Raw genomic sequence first — 23,126 nt, forward strand, 5'->3', positions numbered from 1 at the left:
TGCTGGGCTCTACCTGTTGCTTGCCTGCCTGCATTTATTGGGAAAGTGTTGTCCCTTTACAGGAAAATTGACCCTCAATATGACTGGGCTTTTCCATCAAGAGTTGGGAGTGTAACTTTAACAGGAGCTGTTGGCCAATCCTCTCACTGAGAGTCTGTGGTCAATCTTGATTGCATTGCAATCCTCATTTCAAAAACCTCAGACTATATACTAGGGACAGTGTGTTGAAGGAGCCCAGGTAATGTCAGCAGAGTTTACAGTTACTTCTGGCCATGGGAGAGGTGACAAGACCCGCAGTAGTATGCTGCAGGTAAAACTTTCTACCCAACTCACACCTGACACACTTCTACACTCTGTCAGTCCTGTTCTTGGAAAGTTCAGAACATCAGTTTCAAACGAATGCACCCTTTAATTCTCTTCACTCTGAGACCTGACAACTCATAGTCCCTGGTTCTGTCCCCTTTGCATTAGCTACCCCTGTACTTGGACTTCACTGGAAACCCTCCTGTCCCCCAACCTTCTTTTATTCCTTTTTCTTTTTTTTTTAACATTAGACCAAGATTATATCTGATTCCAGCAACAAGAATTTCAACAAAGATTCATTCTTCCACATGAACTGATTCCTTCATGTACTTATTAATTTCTGTAAAAATAAGGCATGATTACTGTGAGCCACACTGTAAGCTGGTCTCTAAGAACATGTAGATGACAGATAATGAAGCCAAGTTGCCAGCACAGGGCCAAGGATTAAAACATTAAATTGAGATATCATAGTACAGAGTTATTGGGAGGAATGAGACCCCAGGGAAAGAACATTCTGGGTCAGCATACTCGGGTTTAATTCAATCACATGGGCAGATCTTCTAGCATTGGTTTCCTCATTCTTTAGTAAAACAGGATAAACTAACAATCCCTTCTTGACTACAGAATTGCCTTGAGCAGTATGTAATTGTACCAGTTTGTTAGGACTTCTATGAAAAAGGATGCATAAAGTAAGAAATGTATTGTCTCACAGTGTGAAGACTAGAAATCCCAAATTACGATGTTGGCAAGGCTATTTCCTTCCATGGGTTCTGAATGAGGCACCTGTTTTTTTTAGTTTCTATATGGCCATCTTCTCTCTATGTCTCTTCACATTGTCTTCTCTCCATGATTATCACCATAATGATCTGACTTTACTTTGATTACTTTTATAAAGACCCTCTGTTGAAGTAAAGTCACACTCTGGGGTATTAAGGGTTAGCACTTCAACATATAAATTTGGAAAGAACACAACCAACCCATAATTCTAAAGTAAATGTGTAAAAGACTTGTAAACAGGGAGGCCATCGCTGAACATTGATCAGGGTAGTTCTGAGTATAGGCCTCTAGAAGTCCAGCAGGGTGAAAGAAACTGACCTTAGGTCAGGTTCTAGAATGCTAGCTAGAGTCTGGACCAGAATACAACAATGTGCATGGCTGAACCTGAGAAACCAGTTAGGGGTGATGGGGGATTAAGAAATACACACACACACACACACACACAGAATTGAGGGAAAGCTAGGATCAGGTGGAACACTGTACTCTTCAGACACTGTTTCTGATGGAGAAACAGTGTATGGAGTGCTGGCCCAGACCCTATATTTATATAGGGTCTCCTAACCAAGAATTTAAGGACTATAGAGGCATTGTTCTTTATGCACTAGAAAGTTACAGGGCTAGAAACATTCTTGTATCTATTTCACTGTTGCAATGCTTGGGGATTCCTGTGGCACCCAGGAAGCCCATTGTTCAAAGTATCTACCAAGAGGGCAGGCTTGAAGTTTACAGCACTGGTGAAACATTGTTGTTATCTTGCTGTGCTCAAAATCCTCTATTCCTAGGAGCTGGTGTTTGAACTCAAAGCTATGAGTTAAAGACTTCTATTGCAAGCACAGGATGCTCCCTCTTAACAGGGGTCACCTTCAACTGGGCAGTTTTCAATCAGTGGCTTCCTGAGGAGAAATTCCCAGGAGCGGTGTGTCACCTCTGTCCAAATTTTGATTCGTGACTCAAAAATTAAGCACACACATTGACTTCTGTCTTCACTTTCATGTTTTTTTTAAAACATTCTTTATATTTGATAGAATGTGTAGGTAATTCCATTGTGATACATGAAAGAGGACACACACATCAGTTAACACCATCATGACTCAATCCTCAGAACCTTTTCCACATGGATATTCCCAGTCTTGGGCTATGGTTTCAGGACTTGAGCCCTAAAATTCTCATTCCTTGAGAAGTGGAGGATTGGAGAAAGAATCAGACAGTGACAGAGGGAGACATGGTTCTTTCCTTGGGGCAAAGAAAATGAGTAAAATCAGGAATCTCATGTCATAAGTCAGATATAGTCTCATCTCTGAGGAGCCTTCAGGTGGTTGGTAGAGACCAGCTGATGGCTACATCTGAGTCCCCTCTCATAGTAGAAAGACACTTTTGCCTCAACTACCATTTGGTCTGACCTCTGCCCTGACCCACCCTAGCTGAGTGATCATAGAAATGTCACTCAGGATCTCCAACTCTATGGTCCCTCCTCTTAAAGATGAAGATGTAAAACAGCTTTCCTTTGTAGGCATTTGTATTGAGTGAATTAATTTATGTTCTCCAAAGATTCATGGAAAGTATTTGATGAATGTGAGTGGTCAGTTGAGTTATTATAAACTGTGAGTCTCCAATATTCTCTTGTCTATCATTCCTGAATGGTAGTCTTCTGCCTCTAACCTTATTTACTTTGCCAAGCCCTCTCCAATTCCCTGAAACAGTATTGTTCTGCTCAAAGTCATGATTTATGGCCCCAGACTTTTAGGGCATGTTGCCCTCCTGCTGGCTGAGGGACCAGAGAGTTACTCCATGTGCATGATCAGTCTTTCTGTCTCCAACCTGGGCCACAGGAATCATGCTCACCCTCTTCATTTATGCCCTTCACCAGAACCTGAAGATGTGGCCAAACCCAGAGGTATGGCATTCAGAAGGGAATGGGATAGTCTCTGGGATAACCCCTCATTCCATTCCCACCTCAGGGCCATGTCCCTTCATGGCTTTTGGAAGCAAGGGATTGATCCAGACTTGTCCTGACACTGCTCCTTTCTCTGCAGGTGTTTGACCCTTCCTGATTTGCACCTAGTTCTGCTCAACACAGCCCCTTCTTCCTGTTCTTCTCAGTAGAATTGTATATGAGGCGTCCCACGTTGGTAATGGGGTAGGAGAAAGAGAAGGAGTCTCTGGGAACAAACTTGATGATTGTCACCCCCTAGGTTTCCTTGAGGCTTCTTTTAGATGGTGGTTGTGGAAAAGAAGCCTTGGGTGGGTGTATTTGTGCCACCCAAAAGGTGACATTTCAAATTATGCCATGGAGTCATTGGCCCACTGCCCTTTCTAAGGGCCAGACAAATTTCAGATCAGTGGGTGTTCCATACTTCAGTGTGTCCTGGTGTTTTCCTCACTTCAGGTGCATAACGTCATGAAGAAGAAATTCTCTTATATATTTATCTTCAGGTATCAGGCCCTTTGGTTGCCAGGATTCTTACAGTTCTTCTCTCCACATATTCTTAACCCCACCCACTGCCCTTTAAGTTAAGTTGCTAATCCTCAGATCAGGGAAGCAAGGGATTAGTTGACTTGGATTTGTTTTCAAAAGCTTGGCATGTGCCAACTGTTCAGATACCTTAAAGGTTACCGTTGCCCTTTGAAGACAGTTTATAGCGATGGGCATTCTCTCCACATTTGCAGTCTCTCCCAACGTGATTTTTGACTGCATGTGAGTGTTCATGTTCCTCTTTTCACTTTCCAAGTTGTAAAAACTTGAAAAACCAAGTAAGAACTCACCTTAAAATTACACTTAGAGACTATATAGTCTAATTTCAGACAAAAAGAATGAAAATTAGGACAATAAACTGCCTTTAAGGGAAAAAATCTACTACTATGTACTCTGACACATTGCTTGCAAGGTTCCCAGAGAGTATAATATAAAACCCACCTGAATCAGCTGCAGAGCTGGATAGGTGGGTTTTATGTTATAAAAAGGCCTACTGTGCTTATCCATAATGACTCATGTTCACGTTCAGTGTATTCTAATGAGTGATTTCAATTTAATTAAGACAATTCAAATAAGAAGATTGAAAAGGCATATTTCCCTGTACCAAGTGCTATGCTAAGACATGGAAACTCAGATGTAGAATAATCACTCCTGGTCCAGGGAGAAGCACAGAAATACAGAATCAGCTACCTATACCTGCAATGGACATCATATTTTCCTTCATTTTTTCCCTTACTTGTCACTCATCTAGTAGTTTGTAGAATATTTCATATCCCTGGCACCATAGGAGACCCTGAACTGTGGTGAGTGCTAAAATAATGACAACTTGGGGAAATGGGAGGGAGAGGAACAGCCAGCAGAGTGGTGAAGGTCAGATGGTAATTGACATGAGCCTAGAGGATGTGCAGGCAAAGATGGAGAGAGGCCTCATCACTAACCTTAGAAACACGAGCTTAGCTTGGAAGTGGGGTGGCACAGAAAAGAGGTGGGCAAAGCATTAGCATATAGAGTGTCTGCAGGGAGGTGAGGCATTGGAACACTATCCTAACTGCTTGAAGAGCATGATAGTTACTTCAATGTGGAGGAGGGGAGGCAGGAACACAAGAGAAGTCCAGGAGAGAAGGCTGAGTGCTGGCAACTAGGGACAAACCAGAGTAGAATTATAAACGTTATGTTCACTCAACAACTCCAAATGGCCAGCCTGCTTCTAACTGACACTTGACACCAACCACCTCTCTGCATTGCACCCAGGGAGAAGTTCCTTCTCATCATGGAAAGGTTTTCCATAACAACAATAATATTTGCTTATTGTGAAACAGAAACCATCTAGATCCTCCCATTTGTGTTGTTCAGTACGTGTTTAATAAAAACCTAAAAAAAGCAAAGCTCAAGTTTAACCATCTTGAGGGGGAGGAGGATGAGAAAGACCAGGTCCTTCCATTTCATTTTATGTGAAAAGGGAAAATAGACAGGTAGATAACTAAGTGTAATTGTCACAGACAGCAGGAAGCTCAAGAAGAAAATAAAGATGCTTTCACCAGAGAGGACCTCCTTGAGCAGGGCAATCTGGAAGGCTTCTTGATGAAGAGGATGTTTAAGGTGAACCTGGAAAATGATAAGGTCTGACTGGGTGAAGAATAAGGAGAGGGCATTCTGAGAGAGGGAAGCAAGCACAAAGGCTCTGGGGTGGGAAGGCTCTTGAAGTCTTTTAGGGGCTGCCCATGAGGAGACTCTCATCTGAGAACAGGTTGGAAAGACCAAAGGGGGGTCTCCATGACAGGGCATCACTAAGGTGAAAAGAGATGAGACGGAAAAGCCGTCATCTGCTGCCCAGAACATAGATAGTATTGCACAAATAAATGACAGTGCATTTATCACAGAAAATAGGAAGTTCAGGAAGGAAATAAAGAAGGTGTTACCAGAGAGGCCAATAGGGAAGACCTGCTTGGGAGGCCACCTGGGGAAGGCTTCTTGTTGGAGAGGGCATTTGACATGAGCCTGGAAGGAGGATAAGTATCTGGCTGTGTGAAGAGTATGGCACATACATTGTGGGGAGAGGGACAACAAGTTCAAAGGCTCTAAAGTGGCACAAACCATGGTATCTCAAAAAGCAGCTCCATGATGAGACAGACACCTGAGATGAGGTTGTGAGGTCAGGGCAGGGTGGGTGTGCTCCATGACAGGATATCAGCAGAATGAAGAAGGAAAATATATGACAGTTCTTGTCTCCATGCTCTGCATGCTGCTGGTGCTAAACTAAATAAATAAACTCAGGTAGTAGAAAATGAGGAGTTAGATTTGAGATGATGCCCTTGACTCTGACACTCAATTCTTTTGTGACTTGGAGAAAATCAATTAGCATTTTGGAGCATGAGTTCCCTTGTCTATAAAACAAAATTAACAACACCTGGTAAACTGAGGCACGGATATGTTTTTGCAAAGTCTAAGCACTATGCAAATATAAAGGAGATATTTTTGAAGCTTCTCTGTGTGCCAGCACTGTGCAGGGTCCTGAGGTAAAGGAACCTCACTTTCTCAGACTCACCTCTGTCTCTCATGCCAAGGAGAAGCAGAGGTAAAGGATGTCCCCAGCAAAAAAAGAAAAAGAAAAGAAAAACAAAACCACAGAGTTCTGTGCCTTCCTTCAGTCAGGAAAAGCAGCAACCATTTAGGTTTCAAAGGAGAATGTCTAGAACATTCAGCCTTAGCAGATGAAAAAATGTAAGTGAAAAATGTAAAATGGTATCAGTATCAAACTCAACTTTATGAAAATTCTGAAAGTAAGAAGGACCTGGGGTAAACTTTGCACAGGAGTACCTGTTCCAAGCTGCCACCTCAGGATCCATGGCCTCTTCTCTAATTTCCCTGCACTTATAAACTGAAACAGAAGGCAACGAGAAATATTAAGTAATATTTTAAATATTTAAATATTTTAAATGTTAAGAAATATTTAAAAAGTGGCATCCAAGCCTGATGTGGTCATGATCTAACCAGTACCAAGTTACTCACTCCCTCTTTCACTCATCAAATCAGTAAGTATTAATTGGGCATCATCAGTAGGTACAGTTCTCTGCCTCATGCTATGGGGAAAATTAGGAAACGCAATGTCTAGCAACCCTCCAGGAGTCTTTGGTTGGGGGTGTACATATACAAAAGCTTGGAAATAATATTTACTGGTAAGAAATCTTGACATGCCAAACACAGTTCAACTAAACCATCGGCTCACACCACACACACAGCTCTGTATTCTGCTCTTGTCACTGTTTTGGTAAGCATTTCTCATATCCTGCTAAGTTCTCCAAAAGAATCGTTTCCATTGACTATAAGGATCTAGCCACAGGGTTGGCCCTGTGTATACCAAAAGGAGCTTCCCTGGGTTTCATTTGTGCCAATATGTGGAGTAGATCATCTGTCATGTCTTCCTGCTACTTGGAAACAGTGGATAAAACATGGTGGACAAGAAATGCTCCCTGTGATGTTGGGACATGCCATAGAACTGCACCTCCAGCTAATCATTAATTCACATTAGTGGTCAACAGCAATGTTTCTGGGTCTAGATGGCCTGAGTTAGAATCTTGGCTATGCTTCAGACCAGCTGGTTGAACCTGAGCAAGCAGCTAAACCCTTTCTTCCTTAGGTTTCTCATCTATATTAAAGATGTTTTGCTTAAAAAAAAACTGTTTTGAGGGTAAAAGCAGGTAAAAGATTTGAGCATTGCCCTAAAAGAAAGCAGGTAAAGATTTGAGCATTGCCCTGAATATAGAGTGCTCACTACTCTAAAGAAGATCCAGGAATGGAAATTAACCTCAGAATGAAGAAAAAGTTGAGAGAAATGTGGTATAAATAGTTACATGCTCCTGTGCCCTTGGGTTCTGAGAGGACACAGGATCAGAGGAGAATGAGAAGAACTCTGGCCCCTTCTTGATTAATGAATCACCCGTCATGGTGTCTGGCAATGAAGGAGGTGGTGGAAAAAACCATGTGGATGAGTGAAGGGGTCAGGCCAGAAGGAAACTTGCAGCCCCAGGAGAGCCAGCTTCCACAGAATTCTTTCTGAAGTATCTTTTGTGTTTTACTCTCTGAATTCTGCATGTTTGGTTTGATCTTGGAGAATTAGGTGAAGTGAGAGCAAGGATCTTCAAGATGAACAATCCCTTCTCTTATTCTCCATTGTGTGTTGGAGACTGACCTTTCACAGATCACCCTCACCTCAGGTGGTCTCCTATTCCTTCCCCACATCCCATTCTTCTTAGTGTTTTCCTCACCTGGTGGACATTTCATTGCTCCACGGCAGCTTTATCCCATTTTCCTATACTGATGTCATTTTCTACATTTACTCACAAGACAGCAAAGCTGAGAAATTTTCTTGAATTTGTTGAAAGATTGAAAGAATGAGCTGCACTCAAGGATAATTGAGAAAAGGATTAATAGCCACCTTACAAAAAAGACACTGAACTCAGAGAGGATAAGTTGCTGGCTACATAAGTAATTAGGCGGCTCTAGGGTTACAGTGTCCTGAGTCCCACTCCAGTGCTCCATACAGAGCATGGTCACCCTGGATCATCAGAGCACAATGGACAGGGTGTGCCCAGGAAATATTTCTGGGGCCACTGGGACTCAGACATTGGAGTCCAACAATTGGGCTCAGATTTGGAGGCCAATAGGAAAGGATTCCAATCCCACCACCCACTTTCCCTGGACATTTTCCTCTGAATACCTCAATTTACCTCTTTGGATTAAAAAATTTCATCACTAACATCATGGTAGTAGTTCATACAATCACACTTACTGAATGTTTAATGAACTAGCTATGAATTTTTTGAAGTCTGAGTTCATGTGTGTTCTTCAAGCAGTTCTGCCCCACTAACTAGAGTATTGCCTATTGCAAGTTAGTGCCCAACAAATATATGTAATCAATATGGAGAAGGGAAAATGGGTGTGTTCATGGCCATTGCCTTTGTCCGCTGATGAAGTTTTGACTTTACTGTTTCCCAAGGTGAAACTTTCAGGCTAATCAATTCTGTACTCTGAGATCAAGCCCTGCTCTCATACCTCACGCTCCTCCATGTGGGTCAGGCAGTCCTCTCAGACTTAGGCAGGGCTGGCTAGGTGCCTTTAGTGGCAGTGAGGGGAGAATGAGTAACCCAGAAGTTTCTGCAGCATAAGCATCTCTGCACGGGGCGCCAGTAAATTCCTTGGCACCAAATATGGACTCCTCCAAGTGTCCAACCTGTTTGGCTTCCTTCTGCTGTTGTTCAATGCAGCCCAGTTCCTCCCACGCAGGCAATGGCTGCTCAAAGCCCTCTAGCAGTTTCCATCCCCACCCTCTCATGGGTTCTTTGGCCACAAGGTAGGCAGTAATGGAAAGGGGAGTAGGAGGGAGGGAGGCCCTAGCCCAAAGAGTGGCCAGGTAGTCCACAGGACAAAGCCTATTGCATGCACTAGCCATCTGAGGACTCCCACATTACCTTTCACTCCTTCAAAAGAAGCCTGTCCTGCTGTTACCTCTGTTTATCACTCTATCACCATGCAGATCTGACATCTGTCCTGACAACCAGGCATTTAAGAGGACTATTGTTTGTTCTTCCTGAGTCTTCTCCATTCAATGCTAAGCCCACCTAGACCCCTCCGCTTCAGAACCAGCCTTCTACATGCTTCCCTGCTCCAGTCACTGAATGTGATACTCTGTCTGGTCCTGAGTTTGCTCTGAAACACAGATATCAGTGTGATGGAGTCACTACCCTGAGGAGACCATGCTGGGTGGCAACAAGAGACATGAGTATCAGGATGTGTCAGGACACAGTAAATAGCTACCTCTACTCAGGTGGAGGGACCAAATGTCTAGATTTGTCCCAAACTGAGGATGTTTACGGAATGTGTGTCATGGTATCAGAGAGGGAAATAGCAGCACATTTTCTGCCACTGAGGGTGACTGATTTAGAGTCGCTCCATAAACAAAATGTTTGGCTCGTTGTCAAAAAACCTTACACTATGAGGTCTTTGAGGTTGGGCACACCAATACTTTCTTGTACCTCAGTGTCCATAGCAGAGTCTGGCACCTTGTATAGAGTCAGAGGAAGGAGGGAAAGGAACAGCCTGAGGGCATGGAGGGAGGGGGTCAACTTCCTGCACTTCCAGCCCAGAGGTGGGGCACAGAGCAGGTTAAGGGGCAGTGGGAAGGGAGCTCTGCAAAGGATTGTGTTTTGAACACACTTAAAAGGAGGTGGGGGATGTGAAGCTCATGCAGAGAGCTGAGGCTCTGAACCCCACAGCTCTGCTGAGGCACACAGCTCTATTCTCCAGGGCCACAGGATCCAGCTTAGGGAAAGTTCTGGGAGACAGCAAAAGTTTGGTTCTAGAAAAACACAGACAGGTTCTAGAAACAGTCCAAATCCCTCAGTTCTGCTGAAAGGTCCAGAAATATGGACCCTGTGGATATGCTGCCCTTCACTGCAAGTCCCTAAACCAGAAATAAATGATGGTTTTTAAAGATGTGTCTTTCCCCTGATATCAGATCCCAAAGGATCAGAAAGAGCAACACATTATGACATGGGTTAATGAGTCCCCAAGTTGCTGCTCTCTGTGACTATGGTGCAGCAAAGGGCACTTCCTTGTCTATGACCCTGACTACATGAAGGTGATTCTGGGAAGAGTGAAACTCCATCTCAGAACTTTTAGTTCTTCTCTTCTAAGAACATGCCCTCTGCCTGTGAAAGTTCAGGGAAAAAAGGCAATTCATTAATAAATGTCTAAATAAACTAGTGTGCTGTTCCCTTCGCATATGGGCATCAGCACTTACTTCATAGAGGACATTTACAACAGCTTGTGGGTCTGATTTTTTTTTCTTTTTGGTCTTTTCTCCCCCTCTCTCTTATCTATACTCAGTGGAGGAGATCTGTTAGGTACACTGGCCTGTATCCATGGAGGTGATCCGTTAGATATATTAGCCTGTATCTGAAAAGCAAATTTCATATCCAGTGACTTTTATTTGAAACCTCTAATTTCTCCCTGTTTAGGTAATGGGCTAACTAAGCCACCACTCATTGTGAAGACACGCCAAGGCTCAGTCATATTCTTTGGCATTGAGAATGTGGCCTATGTTCCTTGCCACCTCCTCACTGCAGTCTTGCTATTCCAGGAGCCTGTCTTTCTGAGCCCTTTGACTGTCCCAGAAGAGACAGAATGGGATGGGAGACTGTGGGAGATGACATAGGACAAAATGCCAACTGACAGTCATCAGGCACTCATGACATTCCATGGCCTCAACCACAGTGGCCCTGGGTCTTCATTATTTGTCTCCTTCTTGCAACTAATCCCATTACTTACTTTTCAGGTCCAAAAGCTCATAGTATGTACAGACTGTGGCTCCCTGGATTGGTATGTACATCTGAAAGTAGGCACTCTGAAATTAGGATTGGCAAAATCTCTCTCTGGGGGCTGGGGTGGTGGCTCAGTGGTAGTGCTTGCCTACCATGTGTGAGGCACTAGGTTCAATTCTCAGCACCGCATATAAATAAATAAAATAAAGGTCCATTGACAATTAAAAAATATTTTTTTAAAAAAAATCTCTCTCTGACTCACAGAGAACAAGATTTGATGGGTCACTACCGTGACTGCCCCTAAATGAAGCCTCATTTCCTACCTTCTATCTAGAACCCCACCCCTTCTGCAAGCTGTTGTGAGCCCTCCTGAGGCTCACTCCTTCCACCTCTCCTTCTAGGTACCTCCAAACAGTCTCAGCCTGACATGGACTTGGGTACCTCTTTCTCCTTCCCACAAATCCTTTCTACATCTCCTTTGCAGCTGTCACAATCATATCCGATATACCAGCCCAACTGGGAAATCCATATTCCTGAAAAGAGCCAGTCATTGCTGTCTTTGTCCAAAGACATTCTGCCCTCTAGGTTCTCTCCCCCAAGAGTTCCACTACTTGTCTGTCTTAAATTGTGCCCACTTTCCATCTCTCATTGCCCACTCACTTATGTACACAACCATGCATGACCCAGGGTACAGTTTGCTCCTGTTGAATGGGCAGATATGGTTCCAGCACCGGCAGATGTTGACCCCAGCCTTCCACTATGACATCCTGAAGCCCTACGTGGGAATCATGGCTGACTCTGTCAGAGTGATGCTGGAGAGTCTCTCTCTCTTTCACTTCCATTGACTCACTGTGTTAGTCAGTTTTTTTTTTCTTTTTTCTACTGCAACTAGCAGACCCAACCAGCACAATTATAGAGATGGAAAAATTTATTTAGGGGCTCACAATTTCAGAGGTCTCAGTACGTAGACATCAGGCTCCATTCCTTGGAGCTGAAGGTGAGACAGGACATCATGGGAAGAGTGTGCTAGAGGGAAGCAGCTCACATGATGATCAGAAAGTAGAGGCTTCACTCTCTACATACAAAATATACATACCCCAAAGCCCCAAAGCCATACCCCGATGACTCATCTCCTTCAGTCATACCCTACCTGCCTTCAGTTTCCTCTCAGTTAAACCCTCAGGGGATTAATTCATTGACTGGTTAAGACTTTCATCATCCAATCATTACTCCTCTGAACCTTCTTGCATTGTCTTACATGTGAGCTTTTGGGGGACACCTTATATCCAAACCATAATACTCACTCAAGGCTCACATTCAGTTCCCACTCTCTAACAGCTATCAGAAATAGTCACATGGAATAACAATCTCAGGCCATTACTGGAAGAATCCGTTCCTCAAATGTAGATGGGACAGAGTCTACCAAGGCATCAGAATAGAGTCACACACTGCTTATGGTCCAGGCATCATTATGAATACAGGACCCACCTCCCATTTTCCAAGTTGTCAGCACAGTAGACTTGGGGAATAGTTGAATAGGCCAGGCAGCAGGAGTATCTGACCCTGAGTGGCCTAGGCAATGGCATCTTCATAGGAAGTGCACCTCCCAATATATAATTCATTCAGGGTGAAGTCCAGGGCTTCTACATGGACTTGAGTGACCCATGTATTGATATGGACACCAGATCCAAATCTCACAGTAAAAGTGCCATCATCTCATCAGAACTTAAATTGATGACCTTACAGCACTCAACTTTTCATGAGGGATAATGAATTGATGTGTTTTAACTCTGTGACTAATGTACCCTGTATGCTCATTTTGCTTGACAGCATCTTGTCCTCATATTTTGTACTCTACCAGTTTTTCAAGTCTAGCTCATGTGTTAGAAACCTGAAAGGTGGCCCAGCAGCTTTTTCATAAACTGAATTGTCATAACTGATTCCCTAAAATTCTAAATTTAAGAAGTTATTAGGTAAAAATATTTAATTTTATAATAATTTTATAATAAAAATTTCTGAGTAATAGCCATCAGAATACAAACATTTGCTTCCTGTTCTTAATTTGCCAAAATGCATGTGACCCACAGGCCTCATGGAGGAACCAAGAAGGGCAGTGTTTCTCCCCTCCTCAGGACAAATGGGAGCAGCTTATTGGGCAGAACTCCACTCTGGAGATCTTTGAGCATGTCTCCCTAATGGCCCTGGAAACCATTATGAAGTGTGCCTTGGAGAGGTCAGTGCCAAACATTCAATGATGAGGTCATTATTTTTAATAACTGATGTATTTTACATCAGTTTACATCAGAGGTGGGTGGAGCATCTTGGATGCTCAATAGTACACAAAGAAATTCTAACCCTGGTCCCAGGCCAAACTCTAATTCCTGACCAGACCCAACCATGCCAAGATGCAGATGCCTCTCACAGGGTAGAAGCCTGGTTGCTCATGCTATCTTCTTAAGGCCCAATGCTCACAAGAAATGTAACACAGACATAAAATGTACCTCAGGGTTGATATCCCCATCACCAAGGGAGTCTCTACATAGAACCACTATACTTCTAGCTTATGTGTTTTCATAGCTCAGTCTGTTCTGCAATCTCCCCATCAGAAATTCCCTTCCTACATTCAGACTATTGCAGATCTGAACTACATTGTTTTTTTTTTTCTTGTGTGAGGAATGTCTTCCACCAGAATGACACTGACCTCTGATGATCACTTGTTCCACCATGCCTGCCAGCTTGCTTATGACCATACAGGTTTTGTCTCTAATCCTGTTTCCCTTCCTATACCAGGCTCAATCTAAAAGATAGGGCCATGGCCCCCTGAGACAGAGGCAGGGCACCTGCTAACAATGGAAAGAAACTAGAACACCCTCATGCTGGACACTATCTTACTGCAAGTGTTAGGAGCTGAGATGTTAGTGTGTCAGGTACAGCACAACACCAGTATCATCACATTAGCAGTGTTGAATGAGACCCATCCCACCAGCATTCAACAGGGACTCCAGTGACCAGACTCCCACACACCCTCTCACCTGTGCATCCTGAGCTCTACAGGGCACCCAGATTGTCACAGGGGTACAATGGCTTATTATGGGTTGCTGTAGCTGTGTGTTCTGCCTGGTAACTCCTGTCCTGGGACAGATCAAGTGATCAGGCAGAGGAAGGCTCAACTGAGGGATGAGGGAGAGCTGGAGAAGATCAAGAAGAAGAGGCACTTGGATTTCCTGGACATTCTCCTGTTTGCCAAAGTAAATGTGTGGGAAAGAAACTTGGGGCTTTGCCCAGGAGCAGATGGAGGGACAAACCCTGCTCTCTCATCCATGGCCTCCCCAGATGGAGAATGGGAGCAGCCTGTCTGATAAGGACCTTCGTGCCGAGGTGGACACCTTCATGTTTGAGGGCCACGACACCACAACTAATGGTTTCTGCTGGATCTTCTATGCTCTGGCTGCACACACTGAGCATCAGAAGAAGTGCAGGGAGGAGGTCCAGAGCCTCCTGGGGGATGGAGCCTCCATCACCTGGTGAGTGAGAGCTCAAGAGGTGGGAGAGCCCTGCCTCTGGTGCTGGTCTTCCTGGGCCCTGCCTGCCCCTCAGGATGGCCTTCACTTCTGGGACCACCTGGACCAGATGCCCTACACCACCATGTGCATCAAGGAGGCCCTGAGGATCTATCCACCAGTACCAAATGTGAGCAGAGATCTCAGTAAACCTATAACTTTCCCTGATGGACGCTCCTTACCCAAAGGTATGACCTTTCTATACTTACCTATTCACTTCCCAGGGAAATGGCAGTTCAGAAATTCACCTGTTTTAGCTTTTATGAACTTCTCTCAGTCTCCCTTTCCTCCTCTATAGAAAGGAGAGTTACTCTGAAATTTAGATGAGTCTTATGAAATGCTGGACATGGGGCTTGAAATCAGAAAAACATCTCAATTAAAAAAATGCCAACTTCTAGATTAAATGTCAGCCTCCAAATATTATCCTTGTGATTATTAATACTTGAGAAGAGCTGGGTAGAGAGAGAGAATCATACAGAGTTTTAGAGGTGTGTTTGTGTATGCGTATTGGCATATGCATATTTTTAATGTCAAAGTAATGAAGGGGATCTTGAAGACCCACATTACAGGTCAGAAGTTGTTCAGAATCTAAAGAACATTCAGGGTAATAGAGGATAGAAGCTGTATTCTACCCTGTGAGGAAGCCACCCATTGGCTCACCCAGCATTGAGTCTGATCCTTGCTCTGCCACATGCCAGCAGTGTGAATGTGGAAAAGATAATCAACCTCACTGAAACCCGAGTATGTCTTATGAAAATGGGTGTAGACCAGTGTATTCTGTAGGGTGCTCATGAGGGTTGGGTGAGATCATGTCTACTCTCCACTGTTTCATGGAAGGTATTGGATGGCTGTGTGTTGTCACTTCATTTAGTGTAAGCAGTGAGTCTTCCATATTTTCTTGCTCTCATTCCTAGGCTCACAGTTTTCTGTTTCTCACCTTCGCTCAGGTGCTTTACCATGGCAACACTACCTTCATGCACTAAAATCATCCTGCTCAAAATGATGGTTCCTGGGACCCAGGAAACTAGTTCATGCATGTTTCCTGGTGTTTGAGGGACCCGAGCTCTAGCCCACTGTCATAATTTCTTTCCTCTTAACTGTCCCACAGTGATTATGGTCACACTCTCCATTTATTGTCTTCACAACAACCCGTAGGTGTGGCCAAACCCAGAGGTATGAGTCCCTGTGGGGAGGGAAGGGGAACATCTCTCAGGACCAACACCTCCTCCTGTTTCCCCCTCTGCGGATCCTGTTCCCCCATGGCTGGCAGACGGGGGGGCTTAAGCCTGACTTTTCCTGGCCCTGCTGCTCTCTCTGCAGGTGTTTGATCCTTCTCGATTTGCACCTGGATCTTCTCGACACAGCCACTCCTTCCTGCCCTTTTCAGGAGGATCAAGGTGAGATGTCCTCTGAGTAGCAATAGGGTGTGGAGAACAGGGAATCTCTGTCACACACTCAGTATTTGTGATCCCCTAGTTTTCTATGTGGCTTCGTCATGGAGGCCCTTGTTTGTTGGTTTTTGTGGGTAGAAGGTGTTGTGCGTCTGTGTCTGTGCCCCAAAGACAGGACACACTGTGGAGTGTTTGACCCACTACACCTTTTCAGTAGCCAGTCTTTGGTGAATAAAACACCAAAATATATGGAAGTTTGAAACACAAGTATCATCATTTCTTGGTCTTTATTCATTTTGGAGTATGAATTTTTAGATTTTTGTACACAAACTACCCTTCAGGTGTTTTTCTCAATTCTCAGGTGTTTTAAGAGGTGCATTCCTCTTTCTTCCACATTTTCAATGAACTCATCACCTTTTCTACTTAATTCCTCAGTGGCCACTGTGATGAATCTTGAAATGTTTTCATATATTTAAAATTACTCCTTGTTGTTCTTACTGTAAAGCTGTCCGTGTAGAGTTTGCAGCCTGTTGTACAGGGGTGGATACCAGTGAGTGTGATTTCATGCAATTTTGGCTTCTGCCCTCCGATTTTTGGTCTCATTTTAACATTCACAATGGGTGTCCATATTCCCGGTCTGCAAAATTCTGTATTTGGAGAGAGATCTCTACCCATAGTTCCATGGTATAGGATGAAGAAGCTAAATGCCTCAGAGAAAATTCACTATTAAGTTGACACAGAGCACACACTGTCTTATACACTCACAAACTCACCTGAAGTAGCTGTGGAGCTGGAGAGCCCCACACCATAGGGGCTGCTGTGAAAGCCCAGCAAGGCTACAGGAATTGGCCTGTGAAATACACATTGACATAAACCTACTAAATGATTAGTAGGAAGGTTTTTCTGAGTCAAAAAATCTGTGAATTTTACAATGCTAAGTCAACTTTAACACACTGGCATTAAATAAAATTATCCATGGAGAAATCATATTTTTCAGATTAAATTTATCCTGGAATTGATATCTTCCATTAGATACTAGCTACAAATCTTGGCACTGACATTGTAGGGCAGGACAATATTAAGTAGCTCAATCTTTAGGTAGAAAAGCTTACATTCTGTGTTCCATTGCATTTCATTTTATTTTTGTAGTTCAACATATCTAAGTCAAATACAAAAGTATTAAAAAATATGTTTCTCTGTGCCAAGTCCTGTGCTCTGAGGCAAGTTGCTGATCTTGATTCAGTGAGAACTGAAAGGTGTTTTTCAGAATCAGACACGTACAAGTAAGACAGACATCTTTCTTTTCTTCATTTTTTCACTCTCTCCTCACTCATTGAACAACTGATGCAATGTTCTATGTCCCTGGCCCTACATTGTGATGGCTACTTGAATAAAACACTGATAGTAGCTTGGGGGTTTGGGAGAGAGAGGGAAAGCCATCAGTGGGTTGAGAGTCAGCTGGCCATTGTCCTGAGCCTTGAGAATGTTTAGGTAGAGGTAGAGGGAGGACATCCTCAGCAACCTCAAGAATATGAGCTGAAGCAGGAAGTGGGGCTGGACAGGTGAGAGGTGGGTGAGGCAGTAGCCCACAGAGGGTGTACAGGGAGGTGAGGCCTTGGATACTGCCCTTACTGGTGGAGGGCATGGGAGTAAGGAGGGAGGGGAGTCAGGGAGACCAGTGAAGCCAGGAAGAAGAGACTGAAGATGGCAAGAGGGATATTTCTGGAGTAGAAACCTAGAGATGCTGGTGGACCAAGGGTGTGAGGGGAGGCTGGAGCCTGACCACTGGGTGGGAGGCAGATGGGGCCATAGCTTACAGATCCCCAGCACAATGTCCTAATCAGGAGATGACCCTGACATCTGATTCTGCCATTAGAATACTTTGTTGCTGTAGATGTGATCCCAGGGAGTGTGGTCCACACATTCCCATGTGACCCAAACCAATTATGGCCACATCAATGAGTCAGAAACCGTTAGTAGAGAGACTAAACTAGCCAATGATTATTCTTTTATTTTATTGGTTGTTCAAAACATTACAATGCTCTTGACATATCATATTTCATACATTTGAATCAAGTGGGTTATGAGCTCCCATTTTTACCACGTATACAGATTGCAGATTCACATTAGTTATACATCCACGTTTATACATACTGCCATACCAATGTCTGTTGTATTTTGCTGCCTTTCCTCCCCTTCCTATACCCCCTCCCCTCCCCTCCCCTCCATCTTCTCTCTCTACCCCTCTACTATAATTCATTTCTCTTTCTTGTTTTTTTCCCTTTCCCCTCACATCCTCTTATATGTGATTTTGTATAACAATGAGGGCCTCCTTCCATTTCCATGCAATTCCCCTTCTCTCTCCCTTTCCCTCCCACCTCTCGTCCCTGTTTAATGGTAATCTTCTTCTCATGCTCTTCCTATCTGTTCTGTTTTGAGTTGCTCTCCTTATATCAAAGAAGACATTCGGCATTTGTTTTTTAGGGATTGGCTAGCTTCACTTAGCATAATCTGCTCTAATGCCATCCATTTCCCTGCAAATTCTGTGATTTTGTTATTTTTTAGTGCTGAGTAATATTCCATTGTGTATCAATGCCACATTTTTTTTATCCGTTCATCTGTTGAAGGGCATCTAGGTTGGTTCCACAGACTAGCTATTGTGAATTGTGCTGCTATGAATATCGATGTAGCTGTATCCCTATAGTATGCTCTTTTTAGGTCTTTTGGGAATAGTGCGAGAAGGGGAATAGCTGGGTCGAATGGTGGTTCCATTCCCAGCTTTCCAAGGAATCTCCATACTGCTTTCCAGATTGGCTACACCAATTTGCAGTCCCACCAGCAATGTATAAGTGCACCCTTTTCCCCACATCCTCGCCAGCACTTGTTGTTGTTTGACTTCATAATGGTTGCCAATCTTACTGGAGTGAGATGGTACCTTAGCATGGTTTTAATTTGCATTTCTCTGACTGCTAGAGATGGTGAGCATTTTTTCGTGTATTTGTTGATTAATTGTATATCCTTCTCTGAGAAGTGTCTGTTCAGGTCCTTTGCCCATTTGTTGATTGGGTTATTTGTTTTCTTATTGTTTAATTTTTTTGAGTTCTTTGTATACTCTGGATATTAGGGCTCTATCTGAAGTGTGAGGAGTAAAAATTTGTTCCCAGGATGTAGGCTCCCTATTTACCTCTCATATTGTTTCTCTTGCTGAGAAAAAACTTTTTAGTTTGAGTATGTCCCATTTGTTGATTCTTGATTTTAACTCTTGTGCTATGGGTGTCCTATTAAGGAATTTGGAGCCCGAACCCACAAGATGGAGATTAGAGCCAACTTTTTCTTCTATCAGACGCAGAGTTTCTGGTTTGATACAAGCTCCTTGATCCATTTTGAGTTAACTTTTGTGCATGGCGAGAGAAAGGGATTCAGATTCATTATGTTGCATATGGATTTCTAGTTTTCCCAGCACCATTTGTTGAAGATGCTATCCTTTCTCCATTGCATGCTTTTAGCACCTTTGTCAAATATAAGATAGTTGTAATTTTGTGGATTGGTCTCTGTGTCCTCTATTCTGTACCATTGGTCCACCCGCCTGTTTTGGTACCAGTACCATGCTGTTTTTGTTACTATTGCTCTGTAGTATAGTTTGAAGTCTGGTATCGCTATACAGCCTATTTCACTCTTCCTGCTTAGAATTGCTTTTGCTATTCTGGGTCTTTTATTTTTCCAGATGAATTTCATGATTGCTTTATCTATTTCTATAAGAAATGCCGTTGGGATTTTGATTGGCATTGTATTAAACCTATAGAGTACTTTTGGTAATATCGCCATTTTGATGATGTTAGTTCTGCCTATCTATGAACAGTGTATATTTTTCCATCTTCTAAGTTCTTCTTCTATTTCTCTCTTTAGGGTTCTGTAGTTTCATGATTATTCTTAAAATGAAAAGTGTAACTAGACCTGATTGTATAGTGTGCTAGCCTTATCTTAGCAGAGATTTCATGTCTACAAATGTAGAAGCAGAATAATAGCTTCCCATGGAAGAGTGGGGGCCTTGTCAAAGGGCAGGAGAGTGTGAATCCAGGCTAGAAGCAGAGCTATATGCCACCTCTAATTAAAGGAGGTTTCTGAATACTTCGTTCTTATCAGGAGCTCAGGGCTCAAAGCCTCCCCAGCTCAGAGTGGGGCCTGAGACCACTTTCTTCATCCCTGCCTGGTTCAGGAACTGCATTGGGAAACAATTTGTCATGAATGAGCTGAAAATGGCCGTGGCCCTGACTCTACTTCATTTTGAGCTACTGCCAAATCCCATCAGGATTCCTGTACCCATGGCACTCGCTGTGATGAAGTCCAAGAATGGAATCCACCTGCATCTCAGGAAGCTCCAATAATTCTGGTGGAAGAGAGGACATGTCTGCGGGCCAGCTGCTTGACATTTTGTGTTTCTGTCACCTGTTCTAGTATACCTTCCATTACCCCAAAACTGCTTTCAATCTTTCCACCTGCCCTCCTTCCCACCTGCCTGCTCTAAGAAGAATCTACAGAGGTCAGGCTGAACATGAAGTGCCTGGTCCAAGGATGAAGCAAGGAGAGTGAGATGGGAGTGTCCTGGACAGGCTGAATGGCAGTCTTCTGGCATCAAGTGGGACAGGAGGGCTCATGCTGGCCATGCTCAGAGAGCAGGGGACAAAGGGGAGCTAATTACCATTATGACACTCAGTCCTGTGGAAGCAAAGGAGGAGCTGCATATGAGGGCAAGTGTCAATGTCTGAGTCCCAGAGGTGGAGACCTGACCCTGACTCAAAAGCAGGAGAAGTTGGGCAAGAGGGAGAAATATGAATGTCCACATGTAATGAGTGACTTGGGTTCCTACCTCTTCCATACACATAAAATAACCAAAATGGATTGGAGAGTTAAGAGAGCCCACCAGAAAGGGAAAAAATGTTTTCAAAACAAGTGACCACATATATATGTAATGTATATGTATATATGTTTTCTTTATATTCTATATATATATATATATATATATATATATATATATAGATATATATTCTTTATGTATAAAGAATTCAATTATTCAACAACAAAAATACAACCATCTTATGCAAAAATAGGCACAAAACTTCAGCTGACTCCTCCCTAAAGGACATGAACATATATTCAACATTATTAGTTGTTAGACTAATGATCCAATCAAAACCACGATGAGATACTCCTTAGGGTGTCTTAAATTATTTTTGAAGGAAAACAAGAAATGTTGGAGATAATGTGGTCAAAGTGGAACTTTTATGCATTATAGGTGAAGGTAAGTTGTTATAGTCAATTAGGATAATAAGGGGATGGTTCCTCATAAAACTAGAAATAGTATTAGTATAGGATCCAACCATTCCACTACCATGTGCTTATCCCAAACATCTGAAAACTGGTACCTGAACAAATGTGTTTATTTTCATTTCAGCATCGTTTGTAAGAGATATTAGAGCACACCCAGTTGTCCATCAACAAATGAGTGTATATCCAAAAATGTGGGCTATACATATAGTCAAATATTATTCCATTATAGAAAGCAATTTGGAATTGCCATTTGGGATTGTAAATTGGTGCAACTACTCTGGAAAGTAAAATGGAGAAATCTGAATGTCCACATGTAACAAGCAACTTGGGTTCCTACCTCTTCTCTATACATAAAATGACCAAAATGGATTGGAAAGTTAAGAGAGCCACAGAATGGCAGAAAATGTTTTCAAATTAAGTGACTACATATATATGTAACATGTATATTCTTTATATTCAGTATATATTTTTGCATAGAAACAGAACTAGAAAAAGTAGATTAGAGATTATGAAGAATTGGAAAAGGGGTAATGGGGGTATTGTTTCATGGTTACAATATTTTTGTTTGAGATGATGAAAAGGTTTTGAAATAGTGGTGATGGCTACAAAACATGATGTAATTAGTGCCTGTAAATTATAGAATTGGAATTGATCAAATTGTCCAATTTATGTTCTATATACTTTACTTTTATCTTGTTTATGATGGAAAGTTTTTACTTCATCTTCAATTCTGAAGCTTAATTTTTCTGGGTATATTATTCTTGGTTGTCATCCTTTACATACATATACATATTATATATGTGTATATATAATATATACATAAAGGATTAATAATATATGTAAAAGCTAGAAGTTTTTTGGAATATATATTATTCCAAGCCCTTATAGCTTTTATGGTTGAGAAATCAGTTAAAATCCAGATTTGTTTACCTCTAAATATGAACAAGTCATTTTTCTCTTCTTATTCTATTCTTATTCTGTATGTTAGGCATTTTCATAATAATGTATCTTGGAGTGGATTTGTCATGACTTTATATTTGGAACCTTATATGTCTCCTGTATTTGAATTTTCATTTTTTTCCCTAAGATTTGAAAATTTTTCTAATATTTTTAATGCAATATATGGTGCATTTCTTTAGTTTGTATTTCAGAGCTTTCATATAAAATAAATCAAATAAAATGAATATTTATTTATTTATTATTAAAGCATTATTGTTGTACATAGTTCATCTCAAAAACTCATACATTCATGGAAATCAATTTCAGTTCATGATTCCTTTCCCCCATCCTCCTTCCCCTCTCCCATTGTCCTTTCTCTAATCTACCAAACTTTCTTTCTCTCATCTATTAATTTGTATTTGATTGGTTCTTTATGTAATCTTAGCCTTCCTTTCCCCTTTCCTTTATTTTACTAGTTTCCATGTATGAGACAAAACACTTGGTCTTTGAGTTTCTGAGTTGGACTAATTTCACTTAATATGATATCCTCCATTTCTATCCATTTACCAGCAAATGCCATGACTGCATTCTTTTTAATAGCTGAGTAAAACACCATTATATATATATATATATATATATATATATATATATATATAATATATACACATATACATATATATATCTTATAAAGTTATATAATATATATGACATATATAACTATATATATTGTTATATATGTTATATATTGTTATATATAATTTATATATAATTTAGCTATTGAGCTGCCATAAATATTAATGTGGCTGTGTCACCGTAGGATGTTGATTTTAGATATTTTGGGGAAAATACCCAGGAGTGAAGTAGCTGGGTCGAATGATGGTTACCATTCCTAATGATCTGAGAAATATACAGACTGCTTTCCAGAGTGATTGTACTAGTCTGCAGTCCCACCAACAATGTACAAGTGTTTCTTTCTCCACACAACTTTGCCAGCTTTTATTGTTGTTCATGTTCTTGATCATTGCCATTCTGACTA

At 42.1% G+C, this 23,126-nt stretch overlaps 1 pseudogene; it reads left to right on the top strand.

Moving 5' to 3' along the window:
- Positions 1-3,722: 3,722 nt before the first annotated feature.
- LOC124075330 (cytochrome P450 4A11-like) lies at positions 3,723-20,309 on the top strand (annotated as a pseudogene).
- The last annotated feature ends 2,817 nt before the right edge of the window (positions 20,310-23,126 follow it).

The sequence above is a fragment of the Marmota monax genome, unplaced genomic scaffold, assembly GCF_021218885.2.
Source record: "Marmota monax isolate L192 unplaced genomic scaffold, Marmota_monax_Labrador192_F-V1.1 WCK01_AAM20220418_F8-fsc00008, whole genome shotgun sequence".
NCBI lineage: Eukaryota > Metazoa > Chordata > Mammalia > Rodentia > Sciuridae > Marmota > Marmota monax.